Here is a 20,452-nt window from a genome sequence, read left to right on the forward strand (position 1 = left end):
TTTCATATCAAATCGATTAGCGATTGCAGTCATTTTGACTCATTTACAGATCTTGTCTAGGGATTATACCGGTATTTGCTGTTTCAAAATTAACTTCATCTATTATAGTTTTTGTAAAAGATAAAACGGATAAAACAGTTCCTTTAAGGACAATCATTTCAATAAAGAATCAACTAACGCTTTCGTCCATTTTGCTTTTTGTTCAATTTCGCATTAGTTACATACAAGGAACGTAAACAAAACTATAATTCGAAAGGACAGCGCAATCACTATGCATCTGTTTAATTCTCTTGTGTTGTTGATTTTTTTGACATCTGTTGACTAATATCCTATTATCTCCTTATATTCTTATCTAAAAACTAAAACAAAAAAGTGATCTATAAAGAAAATGAACAGTTTATATAGATATTCTTTAATAACGTATTATTTTGTACAAATCAAAACAGAGTTAAAAGTTATCAAGTATGGTAATATATAACGGAAAGGTGTTTAATTTAAAGCAACTTAATATCTCACGAAACCCTGATTCGCAATATAAGGATATGCCTGAACTGCTGGCGGCATATATTGATATGGTTGAGCTGCTGGTGTCATATTTAGATGTATTTGAGCTGTTGGTGTCATATTTGGATTTGGTTGAGCTGTTGGATTCCTATAAGGATCTGAAGGAGCATACTTTCGTATTGCAAGCAGTATTGCAGAAACAATGAAAAGAGCACCCGCACTCCATTCGATCCAGTAAGCAAACGACTTGTTTTCTTTAATAAAATCTTACTGATATGCCGACCACACTCCGGTCACACCAAATATCATTAGGCCTAAAAAAAAATGGTTAAATTACATGTAACTGTTCAAGTAAAAGGTCGTTTCCATATATATGCATCTCACTTAAAAACCTACATAAATTAAGGTTATTTTAAATTTATTTTACTTTCAAAAAGTCATAAACATGTCCTGAAGTTCAATAAAGAAGTGACAGAGTTAATGAATCCAGATTAAGATGGAATAGCAAATTGATGTTAAGTCCTTTCTACATGTCATGACTAATTATATAATAAACGTCTCAGAAAAGTGATTGCTTGTTTTATATGACTTATACAGACTAGCATTTCCCCAATACCGTTCTATAGAGTTAAAACCGAAATGGACTCAATATTCATGCATCCCTCACAGCAAAAGGATAAGACTACATATATATTAGCTTTTATTGTAAGGATATGTTTAGGCACAGCGAATATCGCATACTCTCATTCATGTTTCAAATCAGACTGGATGACACTGCGTATAATTCTTTTAAAAAGATAAAAATTTATGAAAACAACCAACCGACCGAGAAGACTGCTTCTCCTGTTTTATGTTAAATAGCGAGAATACCGAACTCCTAGGAACATTCAAAACGGAAAGTTCTTTATAAAATGGTAAAATAAAAATCAACTGTCATCTTCCTGACATGGTACAGGGATTTTCTCATGTAGAAAATGGTGGATTTAATCTGGTTTTTTTTTTGGCTAGCTAAACATCTTTTATACTTGTATGATTACTCATTGTTTCTCTTTGTTGAAAGCCGTACGATGGCCTTTAATTTCTTACACCCACTTCATTTTATTGTGGTTGATAGTTGTCTCATTGGCAATCAAACAACACCTTATTTTTATTAAGTCTTCTAACACATTACTGAACTGAAATTATATAAACATGTGAAGAAGTTATATAGGAATAGGTAGTTTGACGCAAAAGGGCGATACAGACTTTTGGTCACCGTTTCTGCTCCAGTAATTGACAACGGCCTACTAACTGTATTTTAAAACACTACAGAACCAAAGACACGAGACACTTAAAACTTTTCAACTAATAGCAACTAACAACAACCATCGAATTACAGGTTCCTGACTTGTGACATGCACATTCAGAATGTTGCGTGATTAAATTTGTTAGCAGACGCCCCACTCTTCCCAACCTGAGACAGTGGTAACTTGCTCTTGTCACATCCCGGTGCTGGATTTTCTCGCTGTGTTAAAGACCCATTGGTGGCCTTCGATTGTTTCCTGCTTGTTGGTCGGGTTGTTGACTCTTGACAAATTTCCCATTAAGTTGTCAATATAAAAACAGAAAATGTGGTGATTGCCAATGAGACCACTTTCCACAAGAGACCAAAGGACACAAAAAATAACAACTATAGGTCACCGTTCGGCCTTCAACAATGAGCAAATCCCATACCGCATTGTAAGCTATAAAAGGCCCCGAAATGACAAATGTAAAGCAATTCAAACCAGAAAACTAACGGCCTAATTTATGTACAAAAAAATGAATAGTTCCTTTGTTGTTGATTTTTTAACGAATACATTATAGTTGAAGACAATTTCTTTTCCTCATATTATGGTATAGCTGCATGGTTGCTCATCAATCAATATAAGGTAGGGAGGTAAGGAGACAAATCCACGAGATGGTGCAAAACAAACAAATAGTTCAATATCGAGAAAATCACAATATCTGGAAAATAAGGCTAGTCGATATAAATGTCACTTTCGGAAGTGGACAGTTTCTTTATTGCCGATCTATAATAATTTAAAAGGAAAGTATACAATATTGAACCGAGCACTATGTAACATTGCATATATATTATTGCTAGGTAAATGATCATAATAAAGTAAGTTCGAACTAAATGATTCTGCTCTTTGGTCGGGCTGTTGTCTCGTTGGCATATTCCCCATTTCTATTTTCAATTTAATTTACCATACTATACATATATGTTAGCGGCAATAAGTGAAATTAGGCATTAAGCTTAAATCCTAGGCAATAAGCTAACGCCTAGGCAGTAAGTCTATTGCCTAAATGATGTTAGGCATTAGTCTTAAATCCTAGGATTTAAGCTTAAATCCTGAAGAATGTGTGCAGGCATTAAGCTAAATGCCTAAAATATAAATACATAAAAGACATTTATTCATTTAAATACAAATACATTTATTACATAATAACATAACGAGAATTGAAGTTTAAAATGTCTTCTACCGGAAACAAAATCACTAATAAAATATACTATTTATTTTAAAACTCATCAAATAATTCTTTAAAAAATATGAAAACTTGATAGATATTTATGTTAAAATCATATGTTATCACAAATTGTGGAACTGTGGCACCGAATTTTGCACGGTTTCCAGTTTTTTTTTTTTTTTTGCATTTGCACCGGTGACTTAAACATTTGGATTTACATGCACATTTGAAAAATCATTGACCTTTGGACAATGATTGATGGGTTGCTTCCACATTTGGTTCTGAATTTGATTCTGACATATAAGGGACATTCACAATGTTTTCTGTAGTATTTTCAGTTTTATAAAATATTTTTGAACTTTCGAAAAATTTCCCCTGACAACCGATCAGACAATAGTTTTAAGTTGACCAAATGCATAAAAGTACATTAAATGATGCCCAAAAGCTAGTAGATACATGTGTCTATTAAAATACGACTGGCATATAAGGATCGTAATGATAGTATATGGACAAATTTATCGGTTTTCAAAAGCTTATTTACAGCACGTAATCACTGCAATGGCTACCATTTTTACGATTATAAAAACTAGGTGGCGTAATGGCGAGATAATTTTGACGAACTAAAATCCTGACTTCATTATTCAATTGTTTAATCATGCGGTCTCTGCCACCATGACCTGTTTAGAGCTTGTTTCTTTATGTATCTTTTCCAAAATACCTTAGAGTACAATCACTTTGTTTTAAATCTTTTTTATTTTTTGTAATACTAAAAAGAGTTAATTCTGTTTTGAAAATGAAATTACTAAAACTTGATGATCTGTCAAATGAATGTATATTAATATTAGGAATATAATTTCGAAAATACATTATATCAAGAATACATCACCGAATATACATAAATTCCAGAGTTCACTTATTGCCTAAAATTATGTTCGGCAATAGGTTGAATAATCATCATCAGATTTCAGGAAACAGGAAATAAGCTTAATGCCTGAAAATTTCAGGCAATAACTTAATGCCTAGGCGTTAGCTTTTTGCCTAGGATTTAAGCTTAATGCCTAATTTCACTTATTGCCGCTTACATATATTGTTTTCTGTTGAGTATTCTATTTATAATTAAGATCCATTTTTTACATCGGTGATCCGTTTATTTGGCAATCGCTAATGGCAGTCAGCAGGGTTTAAGAACATTTGTTGTTCGACCTGTTAGTCAAATGCGTTTTGTTAAAATATACTTTTTCACTTTTTTGATCTTTTGGAAAATGTTGTTTGTGCTGTATTTAGACCCCTCTAACAAGAAATTTGTTTTGCATGCACACGTATAAAAACTGCGGGTTTTATCCAACGCAATCATAGGTTTGAACGTTGTTTTCAATTTAGACTTGTATATATATATATATATATATATATATATATATATATATATATATATATATATTGAGATTCATTGATCAATTATCTTTTACTTAATGTAGTGTGACAAATATATGACAATAAAATTATCGTAAAAAATTACCTCCAATAAAAAATAAAACACGAGAGACAGGATAGGCACTTGTGCAGCCAGGTTCTTTTCCTTTACACAGCTTTACTATAAGTAGTATTACGCCGATAAATGTTAAGAGTGAAGCGCCCATCGCTAGACCTTGGCATGTTCTCACATACCCTACAATATAAAAAGAGTAACTATTAAAATGCATTTTATATAAAAAAAAACCTTGACTAATTTAATACTGTTACGCAACTGTTAAGTGTGAATAACTCTTTTCAACTTAAGGTCCTGATTTCTGACATATTACATGTATAATGTTCTATTTATATTCATCGTCAGAAGCTCCGATATGCAAGATCTCATTAAAAGACATCTCTCGCAAAAGAGCATCAAACGTCAAAAGCTTCCGGCTGTATTTATATTTCAATAATTTTATCAAAATTACTAGAAAACATTCTAGAAAATAGCAACAAAAAATATAAATTGAAATAAAAATGAAGTTTCCATATAATGATAATTTAACATTTCTCTCCTAAAATAGCAAACGACGGGTACATCAGGCTATATGACCTTTGCCTAGAATATTGCTATACAAATAAATTCCAAAGAAATATATCGATAGGCAGCAACAAAAATGAACACATTTTGGATATAAGTTATTATTGATTAAATAAATTTCAAACGGACCATATCCCGATGTTAGATGTGAATAGATCGAAAAGATCGCAAATACAAAAATGAACTTAATTTTCTTTAAATTGTACCAAAACAGAAAACAAATCTGGTAACGGACAACCTTTTTTGTAAAAATATCAATCTTTACTTTTTGAACATGAACACAACTTTACAATTGTTATGTTCACGAAAATATTTATCATGTTTATATCTTAATGAAAAGTTCACTAGAAAAAACAGACTGGTGTATTCGAAGACTAACCATGGATGTGAAAAACAGGTACGTTTTGGAGAAATTGTAACATGCTAAGGCCTAAAATTGGTGATCGGATTGATCTTTTAATTAGATTGTATATAAACTTTTTCAGTTTTTTTATTAATATACATCAAAGATCAACATTTATTAAATTTTAAAAATATATCGTGTATTTAAATGTATAAAGTAAAATGAGAACACGGGGTATGATTGCCAATGAGATAACTCTCCAACAGTGACTAAAATGACAGAGAAGTTTAAACAACTATATATCAGAATAGGTAACAGAAGGTACTAAGTAAAATGACAATGATACACAAACCAAGGACTACTGCCACCTCCAGACCTCAATCAAGTACAATCCCTCCCGTTAGGGGTTTAGTATCATACTATCATAAAATATACGAGAACATAATCCGTATCATGCTTACAACTGGTTTTAGAATAAATGTATTTATTTTCGATGCAAGGACAGGTCAGTATTTTTGTGATTTTACTTTTTACACTACCAGTGAATCAATATTTATTCCAAAACGTGCCATATTTAATGACCTGACCTGTACATATGAATGAATGAAGTGATAAATACTTACATGGCTTATCATCTTCAAATGGAGAAGTTATGTCTGAACACGTTACTTTTCCTGAAATTTTGGAACAAAGTTGCCATAATCCACCATATACACTATTATCACCATCAGACTGGCCATACCAGTATGGCAAATAAGATGCTACTCCATGGGCAACAAATGCAGTTAAAGAGAATAAAAACCCAACAACAGCAAGCCCTTTATGTTTTCTACGCTCCATTTGTAATATATCAGCAATAAATTGATCAAAATACAGATGTTGCGTCGACGCTTTATTTACGTATTCTGAAAACACTCCTTTCTGCTTTCAGTTCTAGCAATTAGTCCATAGCCCACATTTTTAAAGGTGTGTATAATTACAAGAAAAACAGAGGATCCCGATGGGTATTAAACCATTAAAAAGAGTCGTGTGTTGTCATATTTATGTTAACAAAGCATGGTTACAAGACCTGTATTTTATCCAGGATGTTAAAAACAATTTAGTCAATTCTCAATTAAAAGAAGGAGAAACAAAAAATATTTGTCTTATACTCAAACCTTTGAGAAGCGGATTTAATGTAAGTTATCTCATAACCGATATATTCAAAAAAATAATCACAAGGATCAAAATGAGACATAATTGTTCCACTTATCTTTGATTAAATCCCTCGTTTTAACCTTGTATTATTTCCTTTTTGTGGGATAAGATGAACGTATTAATTATTTTACAAACTAAACAATGTTGGAACAATCATTAAAATATTTTAATTGGCCTCACTTTGTTAATCTGTTCTTTTGAAGAACCTTCAAATATGGAATTCATAATTGTTTGTCTCAATTTAATGGCAGTTTCGGTCACACGATGATTTTTAAAGACAACTTAGATACACACTATTTTGTTTAGCAAATTATAAGTATGTAATAAAACTACACTTTAATGTGATATCATACTTATACAGATACATGCAGATTGGATCGAATTTTGAAATACTTACTACTCAAAATTTGATTTGATTTGCGTTTGTAACATTTGGAAACTTGATTTGTTTGTTGTTTGTATCATTTGGGAAGACATATTTCTTTTTGTGTTTCTAAAAATAACACAAGGAAAATTTTATTAAAAAAAACTATTTTGAATACCTTCTGTACATCAGTTTGCTCTTAATGTGTTATTTATTTAGAAATAATTTATATCTACTAAATGATCTTGATTATGATTGTTTGTTTTGTGTATTTTATCTAATCTTAATAAATCCATCTGTGAATTTTCAAAAAAATGATATTACCGTAACAAACAATTTACCAAGTTGACCATAACTAAACCAAATTTCATTTAGACATACAAATTTCCATGTACTCATTTTTAATCTTTATTATGAATGATAAAATTGGTAAAACAATTAAACATCTTTTCCAGATTTGTTTCAATTTGACGTTGCGTCAAATAATATTTTACGTAAGCGCATTTTACCGCCCTAGTTTCGAACATCCTTTACCGTATGGAGACCAGATGATCGAACCAAATGGTATTTACCAAGGGTTGTCAGCATTATATGAACTTCCCGATCTTATAAAGACATATATAAAGCCAACATAGAATACCTCTGTTCAAAGGTCATAAATCTATTGAGAGAAAAGAAACCCGGGTTACAAACTAAAACCGAGGGAAACACATCAACTATAAAAGGGAAACAACCGAAACAAAAGAAACACTGAAGTGCAACAAAAAACAAACGACAAAGCAACATACATAGAAACGAACTATAAACGGGTCCTTTTATAGCTGACTATGCGGTATGGGCTTTGCTCATTGTTGAAGACCGTACGGTGACATATAATTGTTAATATCTGTGTCATTTGGTTTCTTGTGGAGTGTGTTCTCATTGGCAATCATACCAAATCTACTTATATATATATATATATATATATATAAGATAATAACTGTCATTTTCCTGACTTGGTACAGGACATTTTAAGAAAATATGGTGGGTTAAACCTGATTTTGTGGCTAGCCAAAACTCGCGCTTTTTTGTAATTTTTTTTGTTTTTTGTTTGTTTGTTTTACCGTTTGTATTAAGTGACTATGCACCTCTTCAACTTTGTACTTGTTTGGCTTTATAAATATTTTGATCTGAGCGTCACTGATGAGTCTTATATAGACGAAACGCGCGTCTGGCGTATTAAACTATAATCCTGGTACCTTTGAAAACTGATTAAACATCCTTTATGTATGTAAAATTAAAATTAAGAATGGAAATGGGGAATGTGTCAAAGAGATAACAACCCGACCATAGAGCAGACAACAACCGAAGGCCACCAATGGGTCTTCAATGTAGCGAGAAACTCCCGCACCCGGAGGCGTCCTTCAGCTGGCCCCTAAACAAATATGTATACTAGTTCAGTGATAATGGACGTCATACTAAACTCCGAATTATACACAAGAAACTAAAATTAAAAATCATACAAGACTAACAAAGGCCAGAGGCTCCTGACTTGGGACAGGCGCAAAAATGCGGCGGGGTTAAACATGTTTTTTTAGATCTCCCCCCTCCCCCCTATACCTCTAGCCAATGTAGAAAAAACAAACGCACAACAATACGAACAGTAAAACTCAGTTTAAAGTTATTGTGAAACTGCCTATTCTAGAGGTGGCGTGAATCAGATGTGGATACTAAAAAATTCTTAAAAATCTTTTAGAGTACATACAATCTAAGACTCTCTCATCTTGTAATAGTATTAAACCATTTGACTTTTCTACACTTTAAACAAGTATTCCCCATTCCTAACTAAAAGACAAATTGAAAGAGTTGGTATTACTTTGTTTCATTAAAAAGAATGGCGAACGTAGATACAAGTATCTTGTCTTGGGGAGGGATAAATTCTACTTTGTAAAGAATCACTCTGATTCAAACAAAAAATTCTCTGAAACTGGCATTATCAAGATGCTTGATTTCTTGATTGACAACATATTTGTTACGTTTGGAGGACGTGTTTTTCAACAGACTGTCGGAATTCCAATGGAAACCAATTGTGCCCCTCTTCTTGCCGACTTGTTCCTTTATTATTATGAGGCTGACTTCATACAGGAACTTCTTAGGAAGAAAGATAAGAAGTTAGCAATATCCTTTAACTTTACGTTCCGCTATATAGATGATGTTCTCTCACTAAATACAAAAATTGGTGACTATGTTGAACGAATCTATCCCATCGAACTAGAGATAAAGAATACTACATATACAGTTAAGTCTGCCTCATATCTTGACTTACATCTAGAAATTAACAATGAGGGTCGGTTGAAAACAAAACTTTACGACAAAAGAGATGATTTCAGCTTCCCAATTGTGAACTTTCCATTTCTATGTAGCAACATTCCAGCAGCGCCTGCATACGGAGTATATATCTCGCAATTGATACGATATTCTCGGGCTTGTATTTCCTATCATGATTTCCTTGATATAGGATTGCTGCTCACAAGGAAGCTATTAAACCAAAAGTTCCAAATGGTGAAGTTGAAATCATTCCTTCGTAAATTTTACGGACGCCATCACGAGTTGGATGACTGTTATGGAATAACCGTTTAACAGATGATATCGGATATGTTCCTTATGTCGTAACTACAATACCCTTCCCTTTTCACGAATCTGACCTACCGAATTAGACTATTTACCGGATTTGTAATAACATAAGCAACACGACGGGTGCCACATGTGGAGCAGGATCTGCTTACCCTTCCGGAGCACCTGAGATCACCCCCAGATTTTGGTGGGGTTCGTATTGCTAAGTCTTTAGTTTTCTATGTTGTGTCGTCTGTACTATTATTTGTCTATTTGTCTTTTTATTTTTGGTCATGGCGTTGTCAGTTTTTTTTCGATCTATGAGTTTGACTGTCCCTCTGGTATCGGTCGTCCCTCTTTTAAGAGAAGTCCGAGTCCGATGTCAGAATAGGTAACAAAAGAAAATAAACAAAATGACAATAATACATAAATATCAATAGACTACTAGCAGTTACTGACATGCCAGCTCCAGACCTCAATTAAACTGATTGAAAGATTACGTCTTCATCATATGAATATCAAGCACAATCCCTCCCGTTAGGGGTTTAGTATTATACAATCATAAAATATATGAGAAGAACATAACCCGTGTCATGCCAACAACTGGTTTTAGAATAAATGTGTTTAATTCCGATGCAAAGACCCTATAAGTGAATCAATATTAAAGCCAAAATATGCAATCATTAATGACCTGACAACAGTATCGTAACTATATCCCTTCTTAATAATTTATATCCAAAATGTTAACAGAATCGGTTCTTGATATATATATTACCAATTCCCATGATATTATCATTAAGACCGAGAGGGTAGACTGTCTGTAATTTTTTAATCCAATTAAATTCAATTATTTTCCGTGATCGTACAAACTTTGAATGAGATTCACCAGGCTGCTTATTTACTACTTCTAAGTGTATTCATTATATCAGCTTACAAAATTTATTGTTTTGTGTTAGGTATCTATATCTGTACCGACATTCACTAAATAAAATCATAGTTAGCCGAATTTAAATTGATTTTAAAAGTGCATAGTTGAAGAGTATTGGGGATCCGACATTACAAAGTGTTTTGATAAATACAGCTAAGGTAATCCATTTTAGTGATTAAAAATCCTTAGTTTTCGAAATAAAATCAAAGTTTATTAATCAGTTGAGTTCTAATAATCCAGTATCAATAATAATGCATGCCAAGACATTCCCAAAATGTATCAGCTCAAAAGTATACAACTTTCAACCGCTTTATATTTATGAACACAATTGATTGACTCATCAAGTCTCGTCCCTTTTGGAATTCGGTCATTTCTTTCAGTTTTCGTTTATTACCTTGATTTGTCCCCAAAAATCGATTGATCAAATTTTAACATCGGTTAATTTATCTTGCCTTAATTACAAGCAGATAACATTAACTTTTGTGCACTGATTTTATAATTAAAGGAGCAGTATTGACGAGGAATAGGGTCAAATGAAATAATCACCATGTTTGTTTATGCAACAGAACACTTGACATCATCATTGTCTGAATTGCAAGTCATTCAAATTAAGATAATCTAATGACAACCTGGAAAAGTTTGAAGTCAGGAAACAATGACAGGAATGAACGGCTGATTTATCTCCAATTATTGAAAATGTATGGTTGTTTGCTTAACCTAATGTGGCAAGTAGTTCATGCTAAGTATGGACAAGAACAGCCCCATCTGCACCAAGGGTCAATAAAAAACCCTATACATTAAAAGTCCACATTTTGTCTCTTTGTAAATGTAAATACAAAATAGTCCATGAAGGCATGATTCTTGAAACATTTGGATTCTAAGTTTAGTCTCGCATGACTTTTTACAGTTTTGAAAATGTTATAGTGGGTACAATTTTACACCAAAATTTACAGATATTCACCAGAGGATAGTATTACGGACCAAATGCAAAATATACTTGATAAACTGCTTCACTTGATGACGACATTTGATATAATAGATAAATTCATTTCGGTTGAAAGTTGCCATCAAAGGTGCAAAATTAAGATCTTTTGGAAAATGTGGGATTTGTGAACACTAGGGCATGAATTTAGTAGCAAAAACCTGTATTATTTGCCGGAAATGTTCTGTCTGTAATGGTTTCCACGAGCAGGTTGGCTTACCATCCCTGATAATCTCATGTTACCTCCAATTTGTTGATAGGGATCATGTTGCCCAGTCATATTAAAAGTATAATTTGTTGTTCTCCGACTATTTCTATTTTATTGTCTTGTTGATATCTTTATCATACAACCATATGTAGATTAAATAAACTATATAATTATGATTCATATCTGAATGGTGTATGATCTATATGCATGTTCTTCTACATTTTAGTTGTCATATGTAATGTGGTACTTTTGTCTTGTTTGTTTGGGTTGCTGTCGCAATGGAATATACCATGCATATTTTCGATTTGCAAATGTAAACCAATGACAATTAAAAACCAGTTGTTCAGAGAACAATTGAAGGTTTTTCCACATCAATTTTATAAACTAATGATGAGAAGCTACTTTAGGTTTACTCAAAGTTACTTTTGGCGTTCAACCATAGGTTTCTTCATACTTATTCAATAAATAAATGTTTCTATATATTTTTGCCTATTATAAGGGAGATAATTGTTTAATTCCGGTTTAAAAAATGTCACTTCCGGTCTCACATGATTCCCAAAATATATGGTTTTTATATACTTTTGCCTGTAATATTGGAGATATTAGGTATTTCCGGTTTAGTAAAATTTACTTCCGGTCTTTAATGATTTATGTATGCATATTTAAAAAATATTAAGTTTCTAGGTACTTTTCAATAAAATAAGTGCATAAAAGCTACTTCCGGTTAATTCCAGGTCACTTCCGGGTGATATTTTTCAAGGTCACATGTCAACCAACAGTTTGCCAATGACCCTATGGCTTTATCATGTACCAAGTTGGAGCTATAACCAATTAATCTTTAATAGAATAATTTCAGGTCCAATAACTCTTATCAAATGTCATTGAATCGTTTCAGAGTAAATGTTCCTATCTTAATAACAATTAGGCAAACATTTTGCACTAGTTCTTTTATGTATATCTTTAAAAGTGACTGAGGAGATAGAGTATAAGGAAAAGTCAATATTTTGAATTTGACCTTGACATTTGATCTTGACCTAGTTTTCTATTCTTTGGACCAAGGACCTCAAATCTACAGACCCTATGTCTCTATCACTTATGATATACAAGTTACAAATGCATATCACTTATTTCATATGCATTAGGGGAAATAACTCTCATATGGAGTCTTTTTTTTGTAATGAATTGTGAGGTATTGAACATTAAAATTTGCCGTTGGACATTAAGCAGCCATCCATCGTCATCACCGCCTCATACAAAATGTGCTTCGGTTGACTTTTACAATTTTGTAAGCAGTAGAACGTGTCATTTTTGTTTCAGAATGACTATCTTTAACAAGCCGGTAAAAAACATTTAAGAATGTTATGCATTTTAGCTGCATAGATACTCCAAATGAAATATAAACTATAGATTTAATTTATCTGCAACAGCATCGAGACAAGATCAATTAAATGACAATATCTCTAATTAAACGCGTTTTTTTTCATATTGTCTTGAAAACTGTTATGTAAAGATAAAGACATTAAAAAGCAAAATATGACCAGCAATACAATATCTACTTAAAAAAAGAAGCATTATGAAATTGTCAGTTTTCCTCTTACAGGAATCATTACTCTTAGATGACGATTTTGATACCAGAAAAAAAAATGATGAGAAATACATTAACAAAAAAGATAGTGAATATATTAGTTAGCAATTGTATTCTAGTCTTCGTTCGAAAGAGTGGACATTTTTGAAAAAGCACATATACCTAGCATGTGATCAACACATTTTCGTTTAATTGTTGATTTGTTGTTTTTTTCGTCGCTAAATTGCAGTATATTGACGTTACCTCTACATGTCCTTTTTTCTAATTGTTTTAGTCCAATAACAAAAGTGACTTAATTATATGAATACAATAAATACAGTTACAGATTTAATAATAAATAATGTATTTATCACTTATCAAATCAAACCTAATAAAAACAAACATAGTTTTAACGGCCACAAGAAACAGAGTAAAAGTATAAAACAAAAAATTAAATTTAAGATTTTGCCCAACTATGATTTTGTTGAGTCGTTGGTGTGACGGAAGACTCTGGGCCATAAATTGGAAGTGCAAGCAGGATTGCAGATAAAATGAACAATCCACCAGCACCACACTCGATCCAAAAAGCATAAGACTTGTTTTCTTTGATTGTGTCCGCCTGGTATAATGCCCACACTGTGGTAGCAACTCCAATCATCAGTCCTAAAAAATATATATAATGTATTATAGTATGAAACTGTTTGGAAACACCAACATCTTCGTGGTCGCAGTAGAAATCATGGCATGTAAATTAAGAAATGATAACGCGCTTTTTTATCTGGAGTACTTGTACGTACATGCACCTCGTTCGTGAAAATTACTTACTTTTAATTTATCAATATATTGTAGTTTAATGCATTTGAATACCTACTTCTTACTATTTCCTAAACTAAGATCATATTTGTTTTTCGTGGTAGTAAATCAGATTTAATCTGTTTTGTGGACTATGTACATGTATTATTTTTAAAAGGAGTTTTGAACTCATATAAACGTTTACCACTGTTTTAATTAAATGGGGACTGGTTGAATACTAAAGTAACCTACCACATGTGTAGCTTAATCTCGAAGCAAGCTCGCGTAAAAGTTCTAAACCTTAAAATTTTGTCAGGGACAAAAAGTAAAATCACAAAAATACTGAACTTTGAGGAAAATTCAAAACGGAAAGTCCCTAATCAAATGGCAAAATCAAAATCTCAAACACATCCCACGAATGGATAACAACTGTCATATTTCTGGCTTTGTACAGGCATTTTCTTAAGTAGAAAATGTTAGATTAAACAGCAGTTTCAGAAAATTTGTAAAATAAGAAACGGTCCCAGAAACCTCACTAACTATTATACCATATCATGGGGCTAATCTAACCAAGTTTAACCTTTGGCATATGAAGGTTCCTTTATGTACTAGATCATTTATTTGTAGACGAAGAAAAAAACTTAAAATATATTATTAAATATGATAGCTAGGGAATTATACACAATCATATTGAAGAAAAAGAATAGACAACGAAAACATGGAATGCGTCAGAGAGATAACACCCCATCAATGAGCACAAAAAGAATCAAGGTCACAAATGGGTCTTCAGCGCAGCGAGAAAATTCCGCTGAACCCTTAACAATAATGTATACTAGAAATGGACTCCTCAATAAACTCCGAAACATACAAATGAACCAAAATTTGAAAAAAACACACACGAATAACAGAAGTAAAATAGAAAAAATACTTAACTTCGAGGAATCAAATGGCAAAATGATAACCTGAAACACATCAAACGAATGGATAATAACTGTCATATTCCTGACTTGGTACAGGGATTTTCTTATGTAGAAAATGGTGGATTGAACCTGGTTTTATAGCTAGCTTAACCTCTCATTTGTATGACAGTTGCATCAAATTCCATTAAATTGACAACAATGCGTGAACAAAACAAACACGTAATAGGTAAATATGTAAAAAAAATAGGGGTACAGCAGTCAACATTGTGTTATAATCTTAATCACAATAAAAACAAACAAATGATTAACAAAGAAGCACAAAAAGCATATATCAAATTTAACAACCTCATTCATTGCTTTCTTACTTTTGTATTTTATTTATGTATGGTAAATCCACCCATAAAGGATTGAAAGATTTTAAGTACTGGGACCGAATGGTTAGATTTACATTAACCCTGACGTAGAATCGCGCGTTTGACGTACATTACTTGATCAAAATGTCAACATCACACAGGTAGAGATATGAAATAATTTTGTCGTTCAAAGTATGAACAGAATATAGTCTATTGTTTTTCAAGGCATATCCTCTACAGAATGTAAAGTAGAAGTTTACTTTGTCGTTCTTGCTGCTTGTCTATATGCTTATTGTGAATTTCTTCTAAAAAAGGAGCTACGTCATTAAGTATAAAAGAAACACGAAAGGACATATAGACAAAACATTAGCAAATATGAAAGACAATGGCGGGATGTTTAAGTACAGAGCCACGTCATATGTATCAAAGAAACACATAAAGTTACACGGACAAAGTACATAAGCAAAAATGAAAGATAATACACATAGTACAATGACGGGATGCATAAGTACAGAACATCGTCAAATGGATATCACCAAAAACAGACCAAATAGTAAAAGTAATATTAATAAAGAAAAATAAAAGAACACTATAACACGTTATTAAGATGGTAAACAACGTCAGTACACAGAATCTATACCTCAAGACCATCATTTATTATTTGTGAAGTTGATACGGAATATTGATCAACAAGGTCTTGATCCTTCTGATGAAATATTTTAGAAAAAGGACGAGACGTTCTTTGACATACTCCTGGTTCATCAACTTTCTGCTCAGACACTGGTGACGTTTTCAAAGTCTGAGTAGAAGCTGCAAGCTCTTGAATATCGAATAAGTTGGGAAATGTGTATCCCATATGCAGGTGAAGTTCGTATATTGCTAGTAAGGCGGGGGAAATCGACTATTTTAAAATTGAAATCGTCTCGTTTGTCATAGATTCTGGTACTGAGATAACTGTGTATGTCAAATTCGAGGTATAAGTCTAAAATTAGGCAAGAGGTTTTTGACGTAGGACTGGCGAAACAATGCGGCGCGGTAAAACATGTGAGGTCTTAACCATCTGCCTTTTCCTCTAGCCAATGTGGAATAAATAAACGCAACGCAATATGCCTTGTAAAACTCAACTGTCTAAATCAGTTCTAGTCGTAGAACTGTCAGCAGAACTGACCAAATCAGTTCTAAATGTAGAACTGTCAGCAGAACTGACTAAATTAGTTCTGACCATAGAACTGTCAGCAGAACTGTCTAAAACTGTTCTTAAATCCTAACTATCCTGCACAAGTCATTTCTTCTTTGACTGTCCATGACGCTAAAATACTAAATCCCTGGGATGTGTTTTAGTTAATTTTAGTCTCTGATGCATGATTTTTTTATCATTAATTGTTGCTGGCTTTTAACTAGCTGTAAGTAATTGCGAGTACTCTCAAATCGTACTTTCTTGATAATTTGACCTGTTTAAGCTATTTGTAATTCTTTGTTGTTATTTAATGTTTACTTATGCAGGGTTATATCTTGTCTAAATACCAGCTTTGATAAGTGTTTGGTATTACTATAAATTTTTACTTCTTTGTACTATGAACATCAAAAGTATTTATTTTGTAAAACATTTCCTTTCTCCATTTTAACTGTATACCTAACAACAATTTTTTTTCATTTACCTGTGTATAATATTATTGTAAATGGCGTATTTTTTTTCAATGTTATTGTTTTTCTGAAATTGTTTAACATTTCTCAGCGTTAAAATACTGTGACTTTAATTATCCATCCCTTATTTTATTTGATCGAGTTAAGCCATTTCAAAAAAAAAATGTTGTGATGTTACACTATTGTTTCATATAAGGGTGAAGGTTTGGTACCATTAACACATATAAACCTGCTGCAATGGTTTGCACCTGTCCTAAGTCAGGAATCTAATGTTCAGTAGTTGTCTTTTGTTAAAGTGTTTCTCGTTTCTCGTTTTTTATATCGATTAGACCGTTGGTTATCCCATTTGAATGGTTTTACACAAGTAATTTTGGGGGCCCTTTATAGCTTGCAGTTTGGTATGAGCTCCGTGTTGAAGACCGTACGTTGAACTATAATGGTTTACTTTTATAAATTGTGACTTGGATGGAGAGTTGTCTCATTGGCACTCATACCACATCTGCTTATATCTAATTAACACAAAATGTATTTTATTGTGAATGGTTTTTTTTATTCAAACCTTATTTCTTACATGTAATGTCTCATTTGTATTCATTGTCTTAAATAATTCCTTTTTGTTGTGTGAGCTATAACTAAATATAAAAAAAGGTCTCAATTTTTTCATTTAATTCTCTCAAGGATGCGCTCAAACAACAAAAGCTTGATTTTATCATATATAAAATATAACATTCTTCTAATTTAAATCGGGACTAACAAACAGTGGTGGTGCTTTATATTAACTTTTCAGTATTATAAATTCGCCATGCTGTGTATTATTGTCATGTCCTTTTCATGTTAAATATTCTAGATTTCGTTTACGAACAATATTGTATTTTGTTTAAATCTTGTATCGTGAAAAACAATAGATAAATACAAACAAAAACGAAAAAGAAAAAGAAAACAAATAAACCAGGCTCAAGTCGATATTTGAATTAGAAGCTAATTCATGATTATTATTGATATTTTTCAGTCAAAACAGAAATTGATTTTGTCTCTGTGTAGTATTTTGCATTAGATTTTTGCAATTGTAATTTTTACAATTTTGATTTTTACCGTTAATATAATAGTTCATACAATCGCTAGCATTTTTGATATAACCAGTTGCGCAGTTTTTTATTTTTGATTAGAAGAAAGTTTTATAAGCTACTTTTAAGACGCATATGATATCACGGAATGGTGTAGAATTCAAGTCAAAACTCATATAAATTTCAAAGAGAAAGTTTGTCAATTCATTGTTCTGGCTTTTGTATAACATATGCTATGTATTCACCAATTGATATATTCGTTATTTTAAATAATTCAGGTGTCTGGACATTTTTCTTCCCCAACAAATTCCATTTTTCAAGGATTTATCAAGATTGGTGCTTACTACTACGCTTATTTGATTCGTATTATCATTTTGTTTCTCAATGAAATTGAATGCAAGAAAATAAGAATCAATCAATGAAAGAAAGTTCTAACCAATGAATGCAAGAGAGGATAAATAAATTAATGAAATGCAAAAATTAAAATGACATGATTGAATTAATGAATCAATAAAGAAAATTACTCACACGACAGATCACTGTCCCATGGTTTCATTTCCGTACATGTGGCTGTTCCTGATATTTCGTCACAAATTTGCCATAATCCACCATAAACATCAACACTACTGAAGGATTGTCGATACCAGTATGGTAAACCAAATGCTACTCCATGAGCAATAAAGCAAGATAAGAGAAGAAAAGTACAACACCAACAAGTTCTTTATGTTTCCTCTTCTCCATTTCATATATCTCAGTAATGTCTTGTAATATTTATGAAATATTCATTGACGAAACTTCCATTAAAAATGTCAAAATCAATTCTCAATTTTCGATTTCAGAAAAAAAATAACTGCTTTATATGAATACGTTTTAGAAGAACATGATTGTGGTAAACCTTGGGTTTCTAAAACGATATGTAATTAAATGGTCACACGAAACCAATTATACGTCGACAATTTTTTAATTTACCCTTTATTAAGTCCTACGTTTTAACTTTGCAGTTCAAGTGTTTACTTTTGTGGTATTCTATATATAATTATAAACAAAGTTTAGATTTGCTTTAAACTTCACTAAACAATGTTTGAGCAATTATCTAAATCTTTAAATAACACAACTTGGTTCATCTGTTGTAAGATCAAATCAAATATGGCCGTCCTTAAAGTGAAATATTTGTTCAATTTTGAAAGATTATATATCTTTAATGAGTTTCATCAACATCTTTAGACAAACAAAATTCAAAAATTATACAATTGTTAACGTTGGCGGATCCAGAATTTTTCATAATTGGGGGCCCACTGACTGCCAAAGAGGGGGCCCCCGCTCCGGTCATGCTTCAGTGATTCCCTATATAAGCAACAACATTTTTTCCAGATAAGGGAGGGGCCCGGGCCCCCTGCCACCCTAAATCCGCCTCTTGTTAATATGTTTATTAACTTAAATATAGAATACGCAAACAATCGACGATGATGTAATATAAGATAGTGAGACAAGCTTCTCTCTATGGATGACACTCGTTTTACTGAATCGCGTCATTACTTGGTACTACGAAAGGTATTCGAAAAATTTGATATCTGAAGTGAAAAACCTTATGACATGTATAGAGGATTGGAGTACAGCTTTGTTTCACAAGACACAATTGACTAACACGTGTGTAAGAGAGTACTTAAAGACAAAAGCTCCGCAGATTGGGAGAAAGGTTTAAGCAAACTTTTCGAAATTTCATAAAATTGAGAATGGAAATGGGGAATATGTCAAAGAGACAACAACCCGACCATTTACATATAGACTAATAAATCATAATGCAATTTCAGCTTGGAACATGATATAGAACTTAATCTAAGCTGTAATGAAATATTTATATTAGCACACTACAGATGTGTCATTCTTCCTCTTAGGTTAGAAACTGGTTATTTTGTAGGTGATTCAAAAGATGACCGATTGTAGAAAACGTGTGGTGAAAACTAAAAACAAATTCTACTTCCTCACAAACTGTAATTTTTAAAATAAATTACTAGAAAAACATTTCTTAAAAATGCTAAGTTTATATTAAGATTAAAAGATGAACAGTTAAAATATCTAAATTTTTACTGTCAACGTCCGAGAAACACCGCAATATATCTATTTGAACTTACTGTAATAGTAAAAACTTTTAAGAAAGATTATGAAATTGATTTCTTTTGATTGTCGTGATATTGACCTTAATGTCTTCAGAGAATTATAGGTCCAAAGGGTCGTGTGTTCTTATAGTTATTTTTATTTAGAACGTATTAAATACTATTTGTCAAAAAATTACTTGTCACTATAATAAATATTTAAGTTAGCTAGTTTTAAAGAAATGGCCAAAAATACAACAAATAAACATACACGGTACTTCAAGAAGAACCTAAAAAACACAAAGCAATAAATGGTACTGTAAGAACATGTTCGCATTATATTTCGTTCATAGTGGTCTTTTTA

The 20,452-nt window shown here is 32.0% G+C and overlaps 2 long non-coding RNA genes across 2 annotated transcripts; both read right to left on the minus strand.

Moving 5' to 3' along the window:
• Nucleotides 1-396: 396 nt before the first annotated feature.
• LOC127715207 (uncharacterized) lies at nucleotides 397-6,414 on the minus strand. The gene is made up of 3 exons (XR_007988227.1): nucleotides 6,011-6,414; nucleotides 4,511-4,660; nucleotides 397-818 (listed from the first exon to the last, which is right to left on the minus strand). It is a non-coding gene; the product is annotated as an uncharacterized LOC127715207 (long non-coding RNA).
• A 7,143-nt stretch (nucleotides 6,415-13,557) lies between these two features.
• LOC127715407 (uncharacterized) lies at nucleotides 13,558-18,894 on the minus strand. Its single transcript, XR_007988398.1, has 2 exons — nucleotides 18,524-18,894; nucleotides 13,558-13,885 (listed from the first exon to the last, which is right to left on the minus strand). It is a non-coding gene; the product is annotated as an uncharacterized LOC127715407 (long non-coding RNA).
• Between the last annotated feature and the right edge of the window lie 1,558 nt (nucleotides 18,895-20,452).

This window comes from Mytilus californianus, unplaced genomic scaffold (assembly GCF_021869535.1).
Source record: "Mytilus californianus isolate M0D057914Y unplaced genomic scaffold, xbMytCali1.0.p SCAF_9, whole genome shotgun sequence".
NCBI lineage: Eukaryota > Metazoa > Mollusca > Bivalvia > Mytilida > Mytilidae > Mytilus > Mytilus californianus.